The 25,289-nt window shown below is 37.9% G+C and overlaps 1 long non-coding RNA gene across 4 annotated transcripts in view; it reads left to right on the forward strand.

The window, feature by feature from the left end:
• The first annotated feature begins 2,853 nt into the window (after nt 1-2,853).
• Nucleotides 2,854-25,289, forward strand: part of LOC132597519 (uncharacterized) — a 180,241-nt gene continuing 157,805 nt past the window's right edge. For all 4 annotated transcript variants that reach the window (XR_009564438.1, XR_009564441.1, XR_009564439.1 and 1 more), the window contains exons 1-2: nt 2,854-3,246; nt 12,259-12,328. This is a non-coding gene — a long non-coding RNA (uncharacterized lncRNA). The remainder of the gene's footprint in view (nt 3,247-12,258; nt 12,329-25,289) is intronic.

Below are 25,289 nucleotides of genomic sequence, written 5' to 3' on the forward strand. Positions count from 1 at the left end.
CGCGTGAAGAAGCAGAGAGAATACAGCCGTCCACAAAAGGAGAGCAGCGTCAGGAGAAAGCAACCCTGCCCACACCTCCATCTAGGACTCCCAGCTGCCAGAATGGTGAGAAACAAATTTCTGTTAAGTCACCTAGTCTGTAACGTTTGTTATGGTAACCCCAGCAAACAAACCCACTCCCCACAATACAGCACAGCTGCACGCACACCTCAGATGCAGGATGTGACCAGTGTCACATTCCTAAAGCTCCTACATTATCTTCCTTACATTGACTGCCACGGAACCCTTGCCTCCCCTTCACCACGCTTTCTCCTGCCATCAGATATCTCTAAAATGTGAGTGAACAATGGCAAAGCCAGTCACCATAGCTTGGTTTGCTAGAGCAGATTTTCAGATATGTTTCTGTGGTAGATGATCCTTAGGCCTAAGAGTAGCAGACATTTAAGTGAAGATGGAGAGAATAATTTTTCCTAACAATTAGCAGTAATCAGTATAAAAACCTCAAAGAAAATGAACTCTGTGACTCAGGATAGGCTCTCAGATTAATACTCCACTCTCTGTAAAAAACGATTGGTGGTATTCGTTCTCTTACATAGATATATAGATATAGATATAGACAGATACAGATAGACATAAATTTTACGTGTATATATATACACACATAAAATCAGTATCTTTGTCTTTTAAGTCTTATTAAAAGAGTGGAATGGACTTTTGGTTTATTGCAGAGAAAGGGTATCTTCTGGGCTATTAGAGGGAAAGGGCATCTTCTTGGTTTACATAGATATTTTCTGAAAATGATAATTGGAATATAATTTTCTCAAATTGAATTTGTAAGACAGATTTTGTGCCTAATATTTATATCTAATGTTTTTTAAATAAACAAATTAAAAAGGAGACTAGACAATGTAACTTCTAGTCACATCAAGTGTATAAGATGTTACTTTAACTCTGACATTTTAAATGACTATTAAATATTGGTCACATACTTTTCCCCAAAATATTTTAGATTAGAGCTTACATGCTTTCTATACAGATAAAATAGCTTCCTGGCTTTGTGTAATATACCAGCTCATGACTGTAAAATGAGGCAAATGGTTGTTGAGCCAAAATTAGAAAGCTATCAAATGTACTTTAGAATAATATGACAAACCATCACTCAACCTGGGATTCACTAAAATTTGGAATAAGAAGAAATTAATACTAGATAAAGTTCATAACATATCTAAAACTTGCCTAATTTTACATAGAAGCTTGTGTCCAAAGCCGTCTATGAAATCCACCCCCCCCAAATGACCTCAGGTTTCCACAACTTCTTGTTAAATTAAACCGTCATTTAATGTGCATATTCAGCGTCCCCCAACAATTCTTCCTCCCTGTAAGAAGGTCATTCCATGGAAATTACATGACGTCTAACACTTAACCACTCTCCTGCATTCTTTAAAATTTTTATTTCCTTCTCCTAAGAATGTTCAGGCCTCCCCAGTGCAAACACTTTAACCCGTCCAAGTTAGATTTAAAATGTATCCCTTCCATACGCACCTCCATTTTCCCAATTTCAGTCACTGCTTGCCTGCCATGCCATCTACTTCTGTAACTTCTCTATCTCCTCTCAAATTTCTACTCATAATTTTCAACTGATGCCATAAGACACTTACGGCCAAGTTTCCTCTCAGAGGTCAAACACAATCTAACGCTAAGTATGATGCACCAGAAGTATCAGAAATAATTTTGAGCTCAAGTTATTCATAGTATTAAGAGAATAAGAATGGCATACATTCTCCAATAGTAACTGAAAATTATAAAAATATAATCATATAACCATTACGAATGCCAACAGCCAGTTTGTATAAATATGAGAATTTCACTAGTCTGATTTCATAATACTTGTCACCTGAAAATCGTTCAAACCTTATAAAAAATAAGAATTCCAGTTTCAGCTAACATGGTAAAAGTAGGAATAAGCATTGCTTCTAACTTTACAAGAAGGAAAAAGCTAGAGATCTCCAAATTAACAACTTTGATTTAAACTATCAGGGAACTGCCGTCACAGGGAAAATAATAAGAAATTCCAAACAACTACCGCCAGGGCCATGTGATGTTCATTAAGCCTCTAATGCATAAGGAATCCACCTGAGAGGCAGCCCTTGTTCAGAGCCACGCGGAGGAGAAGCCCGAGCTGGAGTTCTTTGCCCAGAACACCTGCACAAGACCACGTGGGGGGGGGGGTCTCAGAGCCACGTGAACGCCCCGCACCAGGGGCCACAGGCCACCTGCTTCTTCTACAGGCCTTGTCGCCACCCTCTATGAGGCTGTCACCAAGAACATCCCTGAGTCCTGTCCGAGCCAGACAGGCTGGGACCGCGTCATCTCGGAGTGGCCACGGAGGGCCCTGCGGGGCTCAGGCCGGCTGTCCAAGCTCATGTCTTCCCGGGTCCGCCAGGACCAGACGGACCACATGGGCCACCACCTGGACAGGGAGATGGGCCAGAACCATGTGTGCTGAGGTTTGCCAACAGGATCCATGGCCCATCTGGAACCTGGACATCACCTGTGTCAACCCTTACCTTCAAGGAGCCCTGAGGCCCTCGGGTGCTACTTCGACGAACTTGGGGACATTCTGGACGTGATGTAGAACCACCTCCTGCAGACACTGTGTCTGGGCCACTGAGAGGCCCGCCTCCACCGACTGGGACAGTGTCCGTGACCAGAAGGTCCAGGTGCGGAACGGTACCTCCGAGGTGCCGGTGACCTACGTGGTTCCGGGAAGTGGGCAGGACCGGGGGGCGAGGCCACCAAAGGGGGGCCTAGACGACCCCATGGTCCCCGCGGGGCCACCTCCGGCACCCTGGCGGTTTGGCTGCCGTCCTCCTGGTGTTGAACCGAGGGGGCGGGGGCCCCGGCATCCTGCGCCGCGGCCCAGCCCTGAAGGAGCGCGAGGCCGAGGCGGGCGGGCGGCTTTTTTCCATCGCCCCAGGCCGCGGCAGCGCAGCTTGACGAACGCGCACAGTTCCAAGAAGGTGACAGCGGCGCCTGCCCTTCAGCTCGCAGTCGGAGCTCCAACTGCGCTCGCGGCGTTGACTGGACTCGGCCCGCCGCTCCCTGCGCCTCAGGGAGCCCGTGCGCCGCGCGCGCAAAACGTGCGGAGGAGCCGTGTGCGGAGCGTGACCCCTCCCACGGGGGCGAGGCCCCGAGGCCAGCGAGCGGAGGGCGGAACAGGGCCTTTCGGGACCCGGGCGCCTACAGGTGAGTGCGTCTGGGACCCCCCCAACCCCGCCTCTTGGCCTCGTCTGTCTCCGTCCTTCCCACCCCCGGACCCCACTTAGGAGGACTCGGTACCCTAGGCCTCAGCCTCCCATTCCGGCCCGGAGTCTCGCTGGTGGCCCGGCGGCATGCGTCAACCCGAAGCCCTGACTGTCCCCGCCGCCGCAGGCCCTGCCTGAGCCAGTTGTGTCCACGGGACTGGGACAGAGGGAGGGAAAGAGAAGAGTGACCCTTCTATCGGTCCCGGGAGGGGCAGTGGGTGGACCTCAGCGGGGCGGTGGCCAGCCTGCTCCCCTGTGTGTGGCGCGCGGGTCCTCAGAAGGCTGGCGAGGGCGCGGCCTCTGGAGGACGCAGGGCCACCCCAGCCTCAGCGCCACTCGACGTCCCTGGTCAGCAGCAGGGAGGGACCTCCGTCCTGCCCAGCAAACCCCCCCGTGTCTCGGGCCCCCTGGACGACCCTGTGCCCAACCAGCTCCCTCCCGCCTCCCCAGCTCTGCACTCCGCGGTCACCCCCTGGGCGCCAGGGCCTCCTTTAGAAACAAACAGCAACAATAATAACAACAAAAACATCAATCAGGGTATTAGGAAAACCGGAGTGAAATTCAGTCCCCAACAAACTAATTTAACTGCGGTACAATTACTATAATATACCTCACATAAAGACAGCAAGGAAAAGGGGAAGAACTAAGTAACTTTGGAAAGCAAAGTTTGATTGAATATTGTACAGCTCAAAGCAAAGGAGGAAAAAAGTATAAAAATACTGTAATGTAGTTGGTAAATTTGTTTCTCATTGGTATGGTCACCAATTCTGAAAAGCCTTCAAACACATACTAGGGTTAAAGCGATACTTTGTCAATAATAGGAACCAGATCTCTCACTGCCAGGGAAACAAGTTACAAGTAAGCAAGAGAGGAAATGGTGATCAAACCTTGTGCCGAATGAGAGAGAGATACCACTATTAACTCCTGTTTATTTTAAGAGAAGTAGAAGTAAATATAGATACGTGTGTGGGTTAGTTAGTACAAATATCCACATTGTTAGCAATATAGATACATGAGTTTCCTATTTCTGTCCTCTGAGAACTATACAGTTGCAACGAGCGGTACATACTATTCCCCAGTAAAAGAAACCATGGTTCTTTGAAGAAGTGGCTGATTCTAGGCAGCAAAAATACAAAGTAGGTCTGGAACATCTTGTAGTTGCAAAAATAAGGAATTGCTAAAAATAAAAGGGGGAGGGGCGTCCCTGGAAGATCTCCCAATAACCAAAGCAAGAAAAATATGAGCAACAAAATAAATTTGATTGTATTGAATTATAACCAAAAGAATGATTTTGAAAACCAGGCAAGGCCATCCTGATAGTAAAGTGATAGAATAAATAAATAGAGAAGAAGAGATAAATCTACCTTATCAAAGAATTCCAATTAATAAATGTAAAAGTAATGAGGAAAATAATCACCATTTGAGTAATAATTGCAGTAGGCAAAATCCACTGATGGTTGCTAAAATTAGCCGACTTTAAGAAGAAACAGAGGGACTTCCCTGGTGGTGCAGTGGTTAAGAATCCGCCTGCCAATGCAAGGGACACGGGTTCGAGCCCTGGTCCAGGAAGATCCCACATGCCGCGGAGCAACTAAGCCTGTGAGCCACAACTACTGAGCCTGCATGCCACAACTACTGAGTCCATGCACCTAGAGCCCGTGCTCCACAACAAGAGAAGCCACTGCAATGAGAAGCCCACGTACCACAATGAAGAGTAGCCCCCGCTGGCCACAACTAGGGAAAGCCAGCGCACAGCAATGAAGACTCAACGCAGCCAAAACTAAATAAATAAATAAAATTTAAAAAAAAAAATAAGAAATAGAATAGTTGCATAGCCTCAAATGATCTTCCCCCAAATATGTATTAATTACTGTGGTGTATTTAACATATGTCCACAAATTCTTTGATATTTCTTCCAGGGTTTGAAACTTAACTCCCTTTTCCTTGAATGTAGGCTGAACTTAATGACTCACACCTTAGAAAATAGAGTATGGAAAGGGAAAAATAATGATTTTAGGGTATTCTGTATTCCATTTCATAACCCTGCTCTATTCATGAGAAAACATCAGATAAACTGAAACTGTGGGACATTCTACAAAATACCTTCAAATATGTCAAGGCCATGAAAGGTAAGGAAACAGCAGGAAATGTCATAGATTGGAGAAGAATAAGGAGAGGATTGACTAAATGCAGTGTGATGTCATAGGTGGGATTCTGACTCGAAGACAGACATTAGTGAGAAAACAGCTGGCATCAAATATTATATGTGGTTTAGTTAAGTGCATTGTCCTAACGTTATTTGCTTAGTTTTCATAACTGTACCAAGGTTACATTTATCAAAACGAAGAAGATGAGATATTAACATTAGGAGACTGGGTGAGGTTTCACTGGGAATATTTTGCATTTTTTCCATTTCTCCTATAAATAATATAAATTATTTCAAAATATGAAATTTTTTAAAGTTTATGATACATCCAGACAATGGAATATTATTCAGCAATAAAAAGAAATAAGCTATCAAGCCTTGAAAAGAAATGGAGGAACCTTAAATGCATATTACCAAGTAAAAGAAGCCAATCTGAAAGGCTACGTACTCTATGATTCTAACTACATGATACTCTGGAAGAGCCAAAACTATAACTATGGTGACAGGATCAGAGGTTGCCAAGGCTTGGAGGGGTGATGGATGAATAGGGGGAGCACAGGATTTTTTTGAGCAGTGAAAATACTCTGTATGAGGCTATAATGATGGATACATGTCATTATACATTGTCCTAACCGATAGAATGTATAACACCAAGAGCAAACTATGGACTCTGGGTGATTATGAGGTGTCCATATAGGTTCACCGGCTGTAAGAACGTATCACTCTGGTGAGGGATGTTGATAACGGGGGAAGTTATGCATTTGTGGGGCAGAGAGTAGATGGGAAATTTCTGTACCTTCCCCTGAATTTTGCTGTGAAACTAAAACTGCTCTAAAAAATGAATTCTTTAAAAACTAACAAAAATAAAAGTGTAGTGAATGTAATGAACATTTTAAGTAATATAAATATGGATTATCCTTAACATTTAAGCAAATATTGTAGAAGTTTTTCTTAAACATAAACATAGGAACAGGCCGTAAAGGTCTACTTCTAGCCCATTGTGGCTAAATCTTGCTTATGATAGAATGTAAAAAGATGATTATCATAATCCTGAAATTAATGGCAAACATTTAAAAATCTTGTTTCCAGGTAAGTAGTGTAAATAAAGTGCCTACATGGTATCCAGTCATACATACAGAGTTCCATTTTCATTAATACATCATTGCCATTTTGAAGCAAATCATCAGTGAACAGCATTTATTCCTTCAGAAGGGAAAATGTAAATTCAAAAAGATTATAGTTGAGGAGCAGAAGTAAAGGTGGTATTCAAATTGAAAACCCAGTGACATATAGAAAGTGAAACGTCAAATATTTATACTAACTTCTATTTATGGGTAGCCTATGCATGTAGAATACAAATTACTGTGTGTTAAATTACTATCAGTAATATTGTCATGTTTTCTACAAATATTTGAAAACTTGCATGGAAACAGATTCCCTGCTGTTACCACAGTGCTTATTAAAACGGTTTCTAATCTAGGTTGTTTAAAAAAATTCCTTTCCAATACATGTGATAAAAAAGGGATTTTCCTTTTTTGATCACAAGGACATTAGAATCCCTTGAGAAAATAATTGAAGTGGTCTGGCTATCCACATAGATTATCAATTTAGTCCATTGTTATTTTGGCATATTCTTTACTGACTGCAAGCTGGTGCTCTCTTCCTATATTTTAGGCTATATTCCCAAGCAAAGGGCACGTTAATTGTTCTGGAGTGAACACAGATTTAATGCACTGTGATGTCATTTTTATGTATATTAATTGCTCAACTTTTCATTAGAATCAGTCATAAACCATAGACTATTTTGTATTCCACAGTGCACCAAAAAAATGAGTTACCCACAGGTTAACTGTCTGTCTTTACTCATCTAAGGAGAGGAACTCTGTTCCTCAGATATGGAATACTTAGAATATCTGTGCCAAACTGCTCAAAATTCACTCATTATAGAGAAACATAATCTAAAGTATGTCAGTTGGAGCAAACTTTTTCTTCTAACTGCTGACAGGTATTCTTACAGAATGACCATTCTGTTGTACAGGTTTATCGATTGTGTCCTTCCAAAAGTTAAACTCAGTCATTTTTTACTCTACTGTGCAGTAAATAACCATCTGATCATTCTAAAGTGCTGTCATTGGAATAGCCTAGAAGAAGTTAAGGTGAATTAGCATTTACCTCCAAAATGATAAGAACCATAGTGTAGAGTTACAAAGGCTATAAAGAGACAATTCACAAAAAAACCCTCAGTAAGTAGTAATTATATTAAAGATATTCAACTTCATTTGAATATTTTATACTTGAATATATAGGAAATATAAGTTACAAGTCTGGAGGGGGACAATTTGTCAATGTTGTTTCTTAAAATGAAGTGGTGATTCCTGTTCTAGATCTTCAATGACAGAAATTATGGAGGTGGGGTGTGCAATGTCAAAGTTCAAAACAGTGGGGACAGTGCCATATAAAAGGAATTGTATCGTTTGATATGTTTGAGATATATAATAAAGAAAAGTGATGAAATATAATTTCTGATGAGAACTGGATTGGGTGTCAGAACATGAAAAGTTAAGATTAAGAATTTCAAGTAAGTAACTATAACAAGTCAAATTTAATTCCATGCTCCATCACTTACAAGATCAGAGAGCTTAGAAAAGATCACTTAACACCAGCACTTCAGTTTTTCCATCTGTTAACAATGATAATAAAAATACCTACTTAATAGGGTTAATAGGCAAACGAGGTTAACTTTGCTTGCATTTAATGATACAGGTATAGACCATTATTGTCATGTTGAAAGTCAATTTCAAGCTCAAGGACAGTGATCTGATGAAGGATTAGGTAGGAAATCACTTCATTTCAAATAGCTTCTGGCTCAAAATTATTCTCATGATTAACACCCGATTTTCTACAACATGTATATACAAGCAGAGAGAGATACAATGGATGGACGTTAATTTAATAAATGTTATTCATAGTGATCAGTTATCAATGAAATAGCACATCCTACTCTCAGTGCATCAAATTATGGAATTATTCTTAGCGTGGCATGAGATTCTAAATCTTATATCTAAGGGAAATAGTTCTCTTTGTTTAAATGAGCAAATGTATGAACTTAAAAAAAAACTAATCTAAAATGCTATGTGACTGATAAGGGCTCAGTTGTATTTATTGAACAGATAAATGGACTTCTGAGGAACTGGGGAGCCTCGATCAATTTATAGGAAGCGCAGCACACAGAGCAATGAGTCTAGGATTCAAGACCGCAAATATTCCTCTTCACCCAGCTCTTTCTCTCCTTTGCGTTCTTCCCTTCCTTTCCTGAGAAATTCAGGCGTAGGACTCTTAGATGGGACAAAGCAGGGAAGGCCGGGGGCACAGTGGCTCAGGGTGCGGGGCAGAGACCAGGTGGGCTGGGGCTAGTTTCCATGGGGACAGCGGAGGCCAGGTGTGGAGTGAGGCCAGTGAAATCACAGGAGGGAAGGGCCTGTACTCAGCAGGAATCTGATGGGGGGAGGAGTGCACCCATCTCGGCGAGGGGGAGGGCATGGCCCTTAGAGTCACGTTTAGAGTCAGAGCCACAAAAAGGTCAGCAGGGCCCCCATGCAGGAGGGCGACTCGGTCATGGAGGGTGAGCGGTGTGAGGAGGTCCTCTGAGGAGACAGCCCAGTTACCATGAAGACAGCAGCCCTGAACGCGGGCCCCAGGGCCAGGTCACTGCGGGAGAGGCACGCGCGGGGGCATCCTCACCCGGGCATCCGGGCCCAGGCAGGGTAACGAGGACGTTCTCCCATGTAGAGCCAAACCGAAGTGCGGTGAGGAGACCGCATGTAGGAGGAGAAACCCACAGAGAGGAAAAACTAGACTGAACCTTGTGGTTTGGATCTAAATGGGATATTTCACTGTGAACTCATGGCCTTTAATGCATAGAAATGGATGTAGAAATAAATATGGAGATTAACATGGATGTGCATATGTCTATGTGTGTGTGTGAATACATACATGTACAGCCTCTAATACCCACTGAGATGGCTTGGGGTATGGAATAAAAATCAGCACATCTAGTGGCCATAACTTAGTTTCTACTTCACATTATCCCCCAGAACAAAAACAAAACAGAGCTATTTGGAGAAACTGGTGATTCATGGACTATAGGACAAAGAAAATACAAAAGAACATGGAATATCTTCTGCCAGAAAGAAAGGCATTGCTAAATGAAAAAAAGGGAATATGACAAAGGACACAAAATGATAGGATTCCCTGCCCAAAACTGGGACAATTTGAAGATCAAAATAAATAATGATAGTAATTAAAAATAGCCCATTAAACAAAAGAGGAAATGACGATCACATATAGACATAAATACTTGAGTAAATTGAAATTTTAATGAAGTATGGAGAATTACGATGCATCTCCCAGAAAAATGCTTGTTAATTGTGATGGGAGGCATAACTTTCTAGTGGAGAAGTCTGGCAGACAGTAAGTACCTTATTTAATAAAGTGAGCAGGTGGATTTCATCAGTAAATTGAAATATTGTGCCAACCTGTACATGCAATGAGGCTACAGCAACATTTGGAATGAGTCCTCTGACATTCCTGCCTAAGATACATAGCTTGAATCTAGTTATGGTGAACAGGCAAATGTGATTAGAGAGACGTTACAAAATAAATACCCAGTAATCTTCAAAAACTCGAGGTCACAAAAATCAAGAGAAGCCTGAGGAACTCATCTAGACTGAATAAAACTAAAAGACAAGGCAGCAATGTGCTCCATGACCCTCAGCTGGAACCTTTTGAACTAAAAGGCATTACTGAGACATGAATTCATCCCGGGATCAGATGGTATTTATGTTAATTAGCTGATTTTGACAGTGAATTTTAGTTGTTTAGGAAAATGTCCTGTTTGTCAGAAATATATACTGAAGTAAAGAGGAAAGATGAGACATCAGGTCAGCAAATTACTCCCAAGTGGTTCAGAAGAGACTTATTTTTACTGTAGTCTCAATTTTTCTGTAAGCTTGAAATTGTTAAAATAAGAAAAATTAAAAGTGGAGAGCAAAGAAGTTTCCTTTACTTTTTAAGTAAAACTCTTATTTTTACAACTGAGTTTGTTGAAATTCAAATGGAAACATGAACACAAAAGTACAAGTTCATTTAAACATATGTTTTCAATCTCCTTCTATCCTGATAAGGTCAGGCGAACAGCCATAATATAGTCCAGTAGCTGTTAAATTGAAGTTGACTTTTCTTTGCTCTGATTTTCTTAAACTGACTTCATATTCAAGTCATTTTTTAAAAATTTAAGATATTTCATTTATAACTGAGATTTTTTTGTAAAAATAGCTTGTGTGCATATCTTTCCTCATTCAATTTCCCGGAGGTACCACTTTCTAAGGAACACCTACCTAAATAAACACACACACAAATACATATATATGAGTGCACTTATGCACGTGTATCTCACACATCCACCGATACACACAAATGTATGTATAATATATATTATACAAATATATACATATATTTTCTATATATGTATATTTGTTCATGTATGTGTATGCATGCACACATGTATATTTTCCCCCAAAAATTTGTATTGCATATATTTTTCTGAAACTTATTTTTACTTACCAAGTAACCATGTACATATTCCCACACTGTTTATTATAACATATGTACCAATACACTTGAAATCATTATTGAGTTTATTACAAATTTTAGTGCACCAGATATTCTACAATCAGCATCTTAGTGTATATATATATATACATATATATCATTATAAACATGGATGGATACATCTTGTAGAATAAATTCTAGGATGTTAAATTCCTGGGGCAGGAATTCATGTATATATATAAACATTGCCAAGCTGATAATCAAGAAATTGTGCTCATGAACATTCATACCAACAGCCTAAGGAAAACAGTGTTCTTGCATCCTCATCAATACTGGCTGTTGTCAATATTTTAAATATTTTCTGAATTAGTACTTAACAAACATTACCCATTATAGTAGTTTGCATTTTTTAAATTGTGATAAGGCTGGACCTCAGAAGCTTTCATTTTGTGTAGTTTTGGAATTGTTTAGGGATCATTTTAATTATTGGTTTTGAAAGTTTGAAAAAAAGTACCTCTTTAGCTATATAACATGAGCCTGGCATATATATATGTATATTTTTTTAAGCCTGGCATATTTTTTAAGGGCGCATTTCTTTGTCAACTTTTTCCGCTGTCATGAGCATTGAGAAATGCAATTATCCACCAAATTAAAATATTAAGGGGAGCAGATCATTATATTGTCTCCTTGTAAAACAAAAACTTGACAGCTGTTGACATATGCATGGAACTCTTTCAGTCCATCAACAGTGCATGTTTGAGAGCTTAGTCTAGGCCAGGCACTGGTCTGGATACTGAGAATACAGTAGTTAACACCATAGACAAAAATCTTGCACTCGTGGAGATTATATTCTACTGAAAAGAATGTAAATTGGATGTCTCAAAAATTAGGAACAACATATTATAAAGTCTATAAATATTATACAGTCTTTAGAAAAGGGAAACATTTGCCCAGGATTCTGAATCTGAGTCTGAAGGCAATGAGATTCTCGCTCTTGGTGGGAGCTCAGATGAACCATGTTCAGTCAAGACCCTTTCAATTTGATTCAAATTATTCCCATGGATACGTGTTTTCTTAAAATACAGTATCATCATTTACAGCCTAGTTAGAAGCCACTGACTCTTTCCGTTTTTAGTGTTATTTTATGAATTTATAACCAGATCTACTATGTGCTGATTTTGATTTTACAATTTCCAGGAAGAAAGTCAGAAAGAAGTTTCACTTCCAAGTACTAGGAAGACATGTTCCTGTTTCCTTCATGTATCAGGTTTGGAAATACATGACATAATTACTGTATTATGTTAAATACTAATATGTATTCATTTAATACTAAATGTAATTTTTGTGAACTTTTTGGAATTACATTTTTTTCCTGATGTTGATTATATAATTTCCTTGCATATCAATTATTTCCATTATGGCATATTCTCATTTTACAATTTCCAGTTATTCTCTACAAATTGATTTTTTTAAGATGGCATGAAGTCAAGAAATAAAAGACCACTGAATTTGATAATTTTCCATTCCTTGCTGACTAAAATGACTGTCAGAGTTAAAACATTTCCACAATTGTAACGGTTATAATTCATGTTTATGCTTTAGTAGATTCTATTCAATAGTATGTGATCACACGAATATTTTTCCTCCTAAAATAGAATACAAAAGGTTAAATATTTTTTCACTTAGAAAATGAATTTGAGTTTAAAGATATTTTCAAATTTTTAGGAAATTTATGAACTCTCAATCTTTTTTTGAGAAGTATAATAATCACAGTAGATGAAGTTTGGGGATTTGGAGTTTGCAGATTACTTAATTACATGGAGAAGGTTACTCATACATAAAATAAATAAGGTACATAAAATCAAATAATTTTGATATTACATGTATTTAAATCCGTAGTTAATTTTATAATTTCCAAAAAAAATAAATGACTAGAATTAAGTGTGCTAAGCTGTGGAGAAAATATATCAAAGGATAGTGGGGATACAGATAATTTCACTATTTTCCTAAAGATGTTTTTGTATTTCTAACATTGTTTTTAGTGCCCAAAATCAAATATGTAAATATATCTTGAATACTTGTCCTGGGATAGACATAGACACTTTTCTATGCATTTTAGAGACATTATATGATTGAAATTTAATCATATAACTACTTAAAATATTAAATTACATAGCATCCTATGAATAATCTATTGTTTAAATCCAATCCTATTATTTCTCTCTAAATAGGAAATTGTACAGTGAGGATTTTTACCCATATTGTCTTTCCCTTGAATCCCCCAAACATCCACTACCCAGTATTGACCTGTTGTTTATCTATTAGTTATAAACAGAAAAATTTAGTACTAAAATTATGTTTAGCAATCAAGTAGAAATAACACATGTTAGCTTGAATAAATGACGCAGTTAAGAAGCAGCAAAAAACAGTCAATTCTGTCCATGGACATTGAGGTTGCTACCTTGTCTTGTCTACTGTGAATAGTGCTGCTGTGAACATAGGGGTGCATGTATATTTTTGGATTATTGTCTGGATATATGCCCAGTAGTAGGATTGCTGGATCATATGGTAATTCTGTTTTTAGTTTTCTGAGGAACCTCCATACTGTTCTCCATAGTGGGTGCACCAATTTACATTCCCACCAACAGTGCAGGAGGGTTCCCTTTTCTCCATACCCTCTCCAGCATTTGTTATTTGTAGAATTTTTAATGATGGGCATCCTGACTGGTGTGAAGTGGTAGCTCATTGTAGTTTTGATTTGCATTTCTCTAGTAATTAGTGATGTTGAGCATCTTTTCATGTTCCTATTGGCCATTTGCATTTCTTCTTTGGAGAAATGTCTGTTTAGGTGTTCTGCCCATGTTTTGATTGGGTTGTTTGGTTTTTTGTTGCTGAGTTGTATGAGCTGTTTTTGTATTTTGGAAATTAAGCCCTTGTCAGTTACATCATTTGCAAATATTTTCTTCCATTACCTAGGTTGTCTTTTCATTTTGTTTATGGTTTCCTTTGCTGTGCAAAGCTTGTAAGTTCGATTAGGTCCCATTTGTTTATTTTTGTTTTTATTTCTATGCCTTGGGAGACTGACCTAAGAATATTAGTATGATTTATGTCGGAGAATATTTTGCCTCTGATGAACAAGTGTCCTACTATGTAGCACAGAGAACTATATTCAGTATCTTATGATAAACTATAATGGAAAAGAATATAAAAAAAGAATGTATATGTGTATATAACTGAATCACTTTGCTGTACAGAGCAGTAATTAGCACAACACTGTAAATCAACTATAGTTCAGTTTAAAAAAAAGTGAAAAGAAACAGTGGAAAAAAGTCAATTCATAATATTGTATCAATAAAAATAACAGAAAATTCATAGTAGTTTTAATCAAAAGTTAGTTCAGTGAATACCATCTTGTCAAAATGTAAGATAAATGCAAAACATTTTATTCTACTGAGTGGTGACAGTGAGAAAAAAGCAAATAGTCAATAGTGCCTTACAAAGTAAAGAGTTTTGATAATTTAGTTGCTCAATACATGTTAATTTTCAATTGTGTTTTTGTAAAATGATTTTTATTCAGCGTGCTACTGTGTAGCACAAAGAACTATATTCAGTATGTCATGATAAACTATAATGGAAAAGAATATAAAAAAGTATATATGTGTATAACTGAATCACTTTGCTATACAGAGCAGAAAATAACACAACATTGTAAATCAACTATACTTCAATTTAAAAGCATAGCAGAAGTCAGCCTTAGAAACAGCAGTTGAAGGGGAACCAGAATAGTGTTGTGTTTCAAAAACCATGTGCCCAAGAATTTTGAAAGAGAAAATAGTGGTCAGCTATATCTTGTGAGGCAGTGATGACCAAATGCCTGTGGATTTAGATAAAAATACTAGAATTAGCAGTTAATAATGGGAACATTCAAGAGTCAATGTCATCATTGTAGCAAATGGCAAAGCCATATTTTGCTAAGTATATGCTTTAAATATTTTAGGAAAAAAGTAGAATTATATATTTTTCATTATTCTTATGAAGAGGAGAAAGACAGTAGGGTTTTAGCAACTGAGGGTAACATAGACAGGGTTCTTTACTTTTTCTTTTTCTCCCTTCCTCCTTCTCTCTCTCTGTCTCTGTCTCTGTCTCTCACTCCCTCTCCTCTTTCTGCTTTATTGAGGTATACTTTTATTAATTTTCATAACACTATCTTTTGAGGAGTAGAATGTGTAACATACAGTAAAATGAATCAATTTTAAATGTACGGCTTGATGAATCTTAACAAATACATATAGTTGTGTGATGCCAGCACAATTAGGCTATAGACCATTTTCACAACCTCAAAAATTCCTTCCTAACCATTGTGGATAATTCCCATCTCCTACCAAATTAGGAAAGCACTGGTTTGCTTTCTGTCACTATAACTTTCCTATTTCTTGAACCATAGGGAATCATAACCAGCCTTCTCTCTCTGGAATCCATCTCATGGTAAATTTGCAGTTCATCCATCTTGTGAATAAACTACATTTATTTTTATTGCCTGGTCATATACAATTTTGTACAATTATTCATGTATTCACTTGAAGGTGGACATTTGGGTTGTTTCCATTCTGATGTTTTAATAAAGCTGACACAAATACTCACTTGCAAGTGTTTTTGTGGACATACCCGTTTCAATTCTTTGTGTTGAATACCTAAGAGAAATGTGTGAGTTCTTGCCCTGTATCCTCATCAACAGTTGGTAGTGAGAGTCTTCCTATTTTTAGGCATTATATTGGGTGGGTAGTATTATCTCATTGTAGCATGAATATGCATTTATCTAATGAGTTAAGATACTGTGCATCTGTTCATATGTTATGAAATTATTGGTATATTTTCCTTGAAAAAATTCAAATATTTTTACAAATTTTTGATTGAATGGTTTGTCTTGTTTTTGAATTGCAGGTGTTTAATACATTTTTGGATACAAAGTATCAGATATATATTTCACAAATATTTAGCCCAGTCTGTGTCTTGCCCATGTTCTTAATTTTCCTTAACAACGTCTTTTAAAAAGCAAAAGTTATCATAACTTGCTTATTAGTTCTAATAGCTTCTTTGTAGATTTCTCATGATTTATCATATGGAAGGTTGTCATCTCCAAACAAGAAAAATTGCGTGATTTGTATTTATTTTGAATGCCTTAAAAATATAAGCAGTGAGAACAGATATACTTGTCTTTGAGTTGGATCTTAGGAGATGAATATTTATTGTTTTCATCATGAAGTATAGTATAAGCTATTAGTTTATCACAGTTGTCATTTTTCAAGTAGAGGAAGATTTCTTCTGTACGTAGTTCACTGAGTAAATGCCATAATGAATATTAAATTTTGTCTATTTGTTTTTGCAGTTTTTGATAAAAATCAGAGATTCTTCTACTTTACCCTATAACATAATGGATTACATTGATTGATTTTCAAATATTAATCTAGTATTCTTGAGATAAATCCCATTTAGTCATGATGCACTATTCTTTTATAAGTCACTGGATTCAGTTTGCCATTATTTTATTAAGCTTTTGTGTTTCCATGTTCATAGGAGTTATTGGGAAGTAATTTACTTTTCTTGTAAGTTTTTGTCTGATTTTGTTGTCTAGTACTGGCCTGATAAGATGAGTTGGAATGTACTCCTTCATCTTCAATTTTTGGATGATTGTGTTTGTCATTGGTAACTTTTCTCCTTTAAATATTTGGTGGAATTCATCAGGGGCAAATAAATGGGCATGAAGTTTTCTGTGTAAGAAGGTTTTAAATTAAAAATTGTGTTTTGTCTATAGTTACAGGCTTCTTCACATCATTTTTTTCCTCTTGTGTGAACTGTGGTCGTTTGCGTCATTCAAGAAATTTGACCACTTCATCTAAGTTGTCATAATAAAGTTGTGAATAGTGAATAAAGTTGAATAAATATGAATAAAGTTGTTCATAATCATCTTTACTGTCTTTCTAATGTCTGTAGGCTCTGCCATGGTGACTTTTTCATTCTGATATTGCTAATCTTTTTCTTCTATTATTTTATCTTGATAAGTCTGGCTAGAGATTTATAAAATTTATTAGTCTTTTCAAAGAAAAAGCTTTTTTCTTCATTGGTTTTTCTATTGTTTTTCATGTTTTCTGTTTCATTACTTTTGTGTCTTCATTATTTTTTCCTCTGGTTATTTATATTTCCTTTCCTCTTCTTTTGTTAGTTTTTTTTTCAGCTAAAAGCTGGTATCATTGATTTTAGGATGCTCTTCCCTTTTAGTATGTGTTTAATTCTCTCCATTTGTCTCCAAACACTGCTTTAGCTTGCATACCACACATTTTTATGTTTGGTACTTTCATTTTTATTCAGTTCAAAATATTTTCCAATTTCTCTTTTGATGACTTTTTTCCTCATGGGTTATTTAGAAACTTGTCATTTAATATTCAGATATTTGGGGGGTTTCCAGATGTGTGTGTGTGTGTGTGTGTGAGAATACATAGATGTAACATAGATAGATAGATATAACATAGGGATACATAGTTGATATATAGTTCCTTTGTGATGAGACAACATATTCTATTTAATGAAAACCTTTCAAGTATTGTGGCACTTATTTCATAGCACAGAACATGTTCTGTCTTGGTGACTATTTCACGTACACTTAAAAAGAATGTGTATTCCTCTGATTTGGGGAGTAGTGTTCCATAAATATTAATTACAACACAGTGAAGATAGTTTTTCAAGGTCTTTTATATCCCTCTTTTTTAAAAAAAAAAAAACGTTTATTCTTTAACTGTGCGTCAATTGATATTTTTACTTTTAGTTCTGTCATTTTTTGCTTCATGTATCGTGAGCTGCATTTTTAGGTATACAAATATTTAGTGTCTTCTTTCTTCATTTTGATAAATTGGTACACTTTTAATTATAAAAATACCTTTTCATCTCTTGTAATATTTCTTACTGTGAAGTCCAATTTTCCTTTAATTAGTATAAGAACTCCACTTAATTTTGATTAATTTTTCAACAGTGTGTTTCAGTGTTTTCCTTTCTTATTTTTAAGTCACCTCCTGTGTATGTTTTATCTATGTTTTTATATCTAGTGTACAATATGCAGTTGGGTCATGCTCTTTTAGTTCAGTTTGACCCCCTCTATCTTCTAATTAAATGTAGTTAAATGTAATTATTGATACGTTTGGGTGTAAAAGTACCAACTTTCTCTTTATTTTGTATTTGTCCCATTTTTAAGTTTTCTTTTTTGTTTCTTTTTCCATGCCCACTTTGGGTTCAATATTTGTATAATTTTGTTGTATCTCCACTATTAGTGCCTTAACTATAGCTCATTCTTTTACTTTTTTAGTGGCTGCATAAGGTTGACACTTTACAACTTTAGCTCATCCTAGTCTGCATTCAATTAATAGCACTCCATTTCGTCAATAGTGTAAGAACCTTAAGACCATATACATCCATTTCTCCATTTCTCATACCCTTTGGTATATTATTGTCATACATTCACTTCAACATATGTATTATAAATACGTGTTTTTCCTTTGCTTTAAACAATTTAACATATTAACAAATAATGTATTTTACATTTATCTGCAATTTTTAAATTTAGACATTTTTAACTGGCATCCTTTTCCTTTAGCTGAAAAAAAACTTCCTTTAACCTTCCTTATTGTGCAGTACTGCTGGTGTGAATTCTTTCAGCTTCTGATTTCCTGAACACGTTTTCATTTTATCTTCATTTTTGGAAAGGCATTTTCTCTGGGATTTAGAATTCTAGAATGGCCTCTTTCTTTCTCTCTCTTTCTTTTTTGGAATCTCTTTTTTTTGTGCTGCACTTTAGTATTTTTTCTTCATTTTCACCAATTTTATATAATGTAAGTTTATTTTTAATGTTACATCTATTTGGATTTCATTGAGCTTCTTGCATTATTAGTCCAGAGTTTTGATCAGATTTGGAAATCTGTGCACATTATTTACACAGTTTTTCTTCTGTCTACCTGCCCCTCAACTTCTGGGACTCTAAAGTATGATAGACTGTTCTGTATTACCCAATGCTTCACTGAGATTTTATCATTCTTCTTCTTTCTATGTTTCATTTTGAATTTACTTGATTGTTATGCCTTCAACTTCTCTGGTGTTCTCTTCAGTTGTATACAGTCTGCTCTTATTCCCAGTGTATTTTCCACCTTCTATATTTTATGTTTAATTTCTAGAAGTTTCAGGTGGCTCTTAAGCTTATCATCTGTGGTCAACAGAATAATGGCCCCTAGAGACCCCAGGCCCTTATTCCTGCACTCTTCACGGTACCTTGTAAGGTAAAAGGGTCTCTGCGGATGTAATTGAGGGTGTTACCCTGTGAGGCTCCTCTTATTATCAGGGTTACTCTGGCAGCACGTGTCTGGGAAGAGAGAGGCACGGGCACGTGCTCCACGCTCAGAAGAGAATAGGCAGTGTGGCCACTGAGACAGAGGCTGGGGCAGTGTGTCCACGGGTCAGGAAGTGTCAGAAGTCACTACGAGTGGCAGCAACAGGCCTTCCCACAGAGCTTGCCCAGGGAGCACAGCCCACCTTGATTTTGGCGTCAGTGAAACTGATTTCAGACTTCTGTGAGAAAATGCTTTCCAGTTGTTTTAAGTCACCAGTTTGTGGTACTTGGTTACAGCAGCCTCAGGAAATCAATGCTGTACCTGTTTTTCTTCTTAGCACGCTCATGTATTCCTCCATCTTCTTGAACATGTAAAACATTTACGATAGCTGTTTTAAAATAATTGTGTTTTTATACTATGATCCCTGTTATTCCTACATCAGATTCTATTGATTGAGTTTTCTTTTGATAATAGGTTATGTATTTCTATCTATTGGACTGTTTGGTAACTTTTTTCTTCAGCTTACTGGGCTATATTTTTTTCTGACCTTTGTAAAGTGAATATTTCTTTAAATAATTGTAGCTTCTGGTGAGTTTTACCAACATTATTTCCTTTGGGTTTTACCACCATTCCACAATTTAAGCTGAAATAGGAAGATTTCATCATATGTAAATCAGTAATTTTTGCATTTGTTCTTTTTGAAAAAAACCATTTCTATTCATGACTCTGCCTTTGTCAGTGTTGTTTCTCAGCCCTGAAAAACCTTTTCTCTGCTGGAGCATTTGGTAAATTCCTATTTATCTTTAAAAAGGTCTTAGAAACTGTCTTCTTTAAAGTCCCCTCTGACTTGCCTCCCGCCCACAGATTAAATCATCACATCTTTTGTGCCACCATCACTCCTTGAACACATATTTTTATGGTGCTTATCACACCATATTGCAAATATTTGCCCATGTCTTCAATGCCTTGTAGTCTAATGGGGATTTCCTATGCACTTAAAGCTAATTCTAATTAGAATTCTAATTAGAATGTGGAAGAGCTAATTCTAATGTCGCTAGCACTTAGCAGGTGCTCAACAAAAATCGATTAAGTTGGTAAAAATATGCTGGGTGATGTGAAGATAGAAAAGATGGGGAAGACAGTTTCTGCTTCAAGAAATTCAACATCTATAGCAGAAACAAACCTCAGTCCACAATCTCAGGTGACCTATGACTCAGTTTTCTTTCTACACTGAGCCCCTAACATAATCTCAGTTAATTAATTCATTGTTTCCCCTCTGCTACAAAGGTTTTCCCTGAAGTTATATCTAATTCCAACTCCTTGGTGAGGGCATGAGAGTTCCGTCCTTGAGGGTCATCTGTCCATGCTAGCAACCTCTGGGCCATTCTTGTTCTGGCCTTGTCTTCCATCTCTGTCCAAAAGACCCCTCTAGGTCTGGGGGCGTCTTGTTGGCCCTTCCACATCAAACTGAGCTCAGTCATGGGTGGTCCTTCTTCTGCACCCACCTCATGCTGGGCAGTACGGAACTTGATTATTTATACCTCCTTGAGCTCTCCCTGGTTGACAGGAGCTGCAGTCCCCATTGCTCTAGGATCTCTGAAACCTTTTAGGCTTCTGTCATTCCCTCTTTCCAAGTTACAGAGGGTGATCACTGAGACCCCTTGTAGAATTCCACTGGAGTTTGAGGTCTCCTCATGTCTCCTCCTATCCTCTTCTCCATAGCCCAAACAGGAGGTTGTTTCCTTAATCTCAGGGGCATGAAGCCCTTGCTCTTAGTCATTTTTTATCTCTGGAGTAAGTCCCCTTATAGCACAGAGTGTGGACCTGAGGCTCTAGAGCCTTTCCTCTGCTTTCCGGTGTAGGGGTCTTTCTCCAAGGCCAGGAAGAGCTTGCAGTCAAGCTGTACAAATGGAGGAAGTGTCATGGGGTCCATAGCAGCGACAATATCCTGCCACACCTCTAGTGCCAAAGGAAAGATGTGCACAGTTAAGTGTACTTCCCCTGTGGCAGTGTGCACTGCCAGATGCCAGGACCAGTAGGCTCTGGAAGGCCTCCAATCCACGCTACGACTGGGAGAATACCTACTGACACTCTGTGTTAGTTCAGTTCTCTCCACTCGAGACCTCCGCTACCTAGAAACAACTTTCCACTTCCCATGCCAATCTGCCTGTTTTTGACTACACAGAGTGGTTCAGGGAGTCTCACTTACAAGAGGCTGCCTTACTGCTCTTCCAAAACTGACCTCCAGCCTGGGCTTGACTGAGCTGTTGAATATGAGTGTAAGGTCCACCTGTCACCAGGTCTTTGCTACTTCCCAGACCTACCACCTAACCAGGGTCTTTTCACTGCTGGCATTCACTGCTCTCATCTCCAGTCTTAGAGTTTTCAACCTGGTGTCTAAATAACTCTCGAGTGTCACTGATATTCTCAAGATTAAAATTACAAAATACAAACTATATCCCTTGTTTACAATTATTCTACCTTTATCAAAAGTGATGCTGCGAGCGCATCAGCAGACAGACATAAAGGTCAAGCCGTTTTCAGTAGCGAGTATGAGTTTGAACTGCTCTCGTGATGAGTGGCCTGTCATTGTCTAGGTTGGCAGTCACAAGGAGGTTACGCGGCCTTGGTCTTTGCTTCATTAGCACTGTAAGGTAACAAATTCTTGATACCTTATGAGCTGTGCCATCAGATTATGTGCTAGGGAAAAGAGACTCGCAGCAAAAACTGTTTCTGATTTTTCAAAAATGAAAATTCAACTAGAGATGGATCCAAGGTAGATTCTTTTATAGAGTTACATTGCATATTAAATAATGACATAGTGCATTTCCAGTTTGCGTTTTCCTGAAAGTAACCTTATACCCATCTTAGTCAAATTTTCCATCAGCATTTTAAAAAATCAGTGATTTCCACAGGTCTTTTTGTCAACAGAATATCCTCGGTTACTTAAAACGTTTATTTTTCAATGTTACTGAATCCTTGATATGTTGCTAGCTAGGCTTGTTATCATTATGTAATTGCTCTACAAGGAATAATTAACTCTTTTATTATTTTTCTTCTTTTTCCAGCTTTATTAAGATATAATGGATAGCGAGGTGTGATTTTTGATAGATGTCTCCCTTGTAGATTTTATATTGTTGAGTGCTGCATTTTGTTGGATTTTATAAAATACTTCTGAATTTCAATTACAATGCTCTTAGGCAGTGTGAGGATTGGATTTTCCCATTAGATGCCTGCTTTCAGTCTTTTTCTATGGCAGACCCAGGGTAGTTAGTCGAGGGCTACTTGGTCTCTCTACGAAGGTACGTCCATTATGAGAACTCTACCCAATCACCGTGTGAAACCAGTATCCCGTTTTGCTGTCGGGAAGATAACTTCCAGCCCCATTGGAATTGTACAGTCCGCTGCTTTTAGTGCTTCTGTCCTGTCATCTCCCACCTGCACCCCCCAGCATCCAGAGACTCAGGCCGGCCGCTGCAAATCTCCAGTTCTCACCTGGGAATTCCAACAGGGCCAGCCTCTCCAAAGGATTTCTGTCTCTGTAATTCAGCAAGGCCCTCAGGCTGTCATGATTTCCCAGCTCTGAGGGATGACTCACTGGGAAGTAATCTGGTGGAGTGATAGGGCTCATTTCATTGTCTCCTTTCTGTCAGGGTTTATAGCCCGTCACTGCCTGTCGTCTAATGTTTGAAAACCCTTGCTTAAGTTTTTGTTGGTTTTCTCCATTTGCTTCTGGCCAAATGGCAGGTTTTATAGCAGTTAACCCTTAATGGGCAGAAGTAGAAGACATTCCTTCCTGCCCCGCTTCTTTCTTCCCATTGTCATTAAAGAAACAAGTGGGGATTTATAGGGAGAAGGAAAAGCATTGAGTCTTGTAGCGTGAAGATGAGAAGACATAATAACATAGTCATGATATCATAGAAGAATTATCAATGGGAGAGGAAGAGATAGTAACAATAATAACTAATTTATCTAGGACTCAGTTTGTGGGAGGTCAGCTAATGTAATGCACATCAATTAGTTTTCAAAAGGGGTATTGAGGAAAAGGCAGACTTTTATTTACAAGTCATTCAAAAATTCCTATGGTACATAAAAGCATCATTATAACTATGTTGTAAATATATATGTGTTTGAGTTGAGGAGAAAAGACAGTTTGGTTAAAGCAGGGGTACCAGCAAGTGATTACAATGGATCTGTTCCATTTCCTTCCAGTAGTTAATTGCTAATCCTTCTAATTTCAATGAGTTTCTCAAGCCAGTTCCACTGGCGCCAGCAGCCTCTGTCTCAACATAAAATGTGAAAAGCTATGTTGCATTGAATAGATTTACGCATTATTACATAATGCCACCTTTATTAGCAGTTTGGCTTTTATGGAGTGTGTTGTATTTGTCACAGTCCACAAGTGTTTAAGCCTGTCCGTTGTTTCCCTGTACTGCTGATAGGTAAGCCCTCAGTGCCAAGGACACTGGCTGAGGAAGCTGCAGGATGAACTCATGGGGGGTTATTATTATTAAAGCATAGCACAGAGAAGCAGCGCAAAGGGTATCAGTAGCAGAGAGTGGTGGATATTTAGAAATGTGTATATAATATAATGTTATATAAAACACGAAAACCTGTTTAGTCAAATATTGATTTATTGTAGACTTATGAAAAGAATGGTGGTAGACTTTTCTTGAGAAAAATGGGGTTTCATAACTCACAAAACTTTTAAATTTGGATTGGGACAGTTAAGGCAAATTCATGATTTAAAATTGTTTAAAATGCAAACTCAAACAAGGATGAGTCAGAGTCCGTTTGCCAGCTAGAGCATGGACTAGATTAACTAATTGTGCCTTTTAGAAGTTGGACAAAGAAAGCAGAAAGTTTTGCATAGAAGGTCAGATTTCCAAATCATTTAATTCACATACTTTACTGATCCTCCTTATGATTTAGAGCTATATATTGATAACTGCTTTACACTAATGAAAGACAAAAAATGAGACAATAGTATTGTGGTAGGCAGAATAGTGATCCTTCAAGTAAGTACACGTCCTAATCCTTGAACCTGGGAATAGGTTACCTTACGTGGCAAAAGGGAATTTGTGACTTTAAATTAAATGCTTTTAGATGGGAGATTATCCTGGGTTATCCTGGAAGACACAGTGAATCACAAGGGGCCTTAAAAGTAGAAGAGGAAGGTAGAGAATCACAGAAACGGCAGCATGAAAAGTACTCAGCTCAACATTGCTGGCTTTGAGGTTGAGCAAGGAAACCATGATCCAAGGAAAACAGGCAGCCTTTAGGAGAAGGAAAATGCAAGGAAATGGATTTGTCTGAAGTATCCAGGAAGGAATGCAGTCTGCTGATATCTTAGCCCAGTGAAAGCCCTGTTGGACTTCTAATCTACAGACTGTAAGATAATTAATTTGTGCTTTTTAAAGTCACCACGTTTATGGGTATTTGTTACAATAGAAAATAGCATCACTGTAATCAAGAGAGATAAGACACGTGTCCCATCAATGCAACTGATAGATTAGAAGAACTCAGGAAAACTTTTAGTCCCCAGAAATGTGAGCTTTTGTTCTCCATATCCTTTGAAATTTATCATAGGCATGATGTATTAATCAGTACCACTACAGTAACAATGGCCACAATATCTCAGTACCTTTCAACGGAAAGTTGCATCTTTTGTTCACAGCAGTCAGCAAGAAAAATAAGTAAAAGGCATCCAAATTGGAAGGGAAGAGGTAAAAGTGTCACTATTTGCAGATGACATGATACTATATATAGAAAACCCTAAAGTCTCCACCAAAAAAACTATTAGAACTAATAAATGAATTCAGTAATATTGCAGAATATAAGATTACTATACATAAATCT

Source organism: Globicephala melas, chromosome 6 (assembly GCF_963455315.2).
Source record: "Globicephala melas chromosome 6, mGloMel1.2, whole genome shotgun sequence".
In the NCBI taxonomy this organism is placed as follows: Eukaryota; Metazoa; Chordata; class Mammalia; order Artiodactyla; family Delphinidae; genus Globicephala; species Globicephala melas.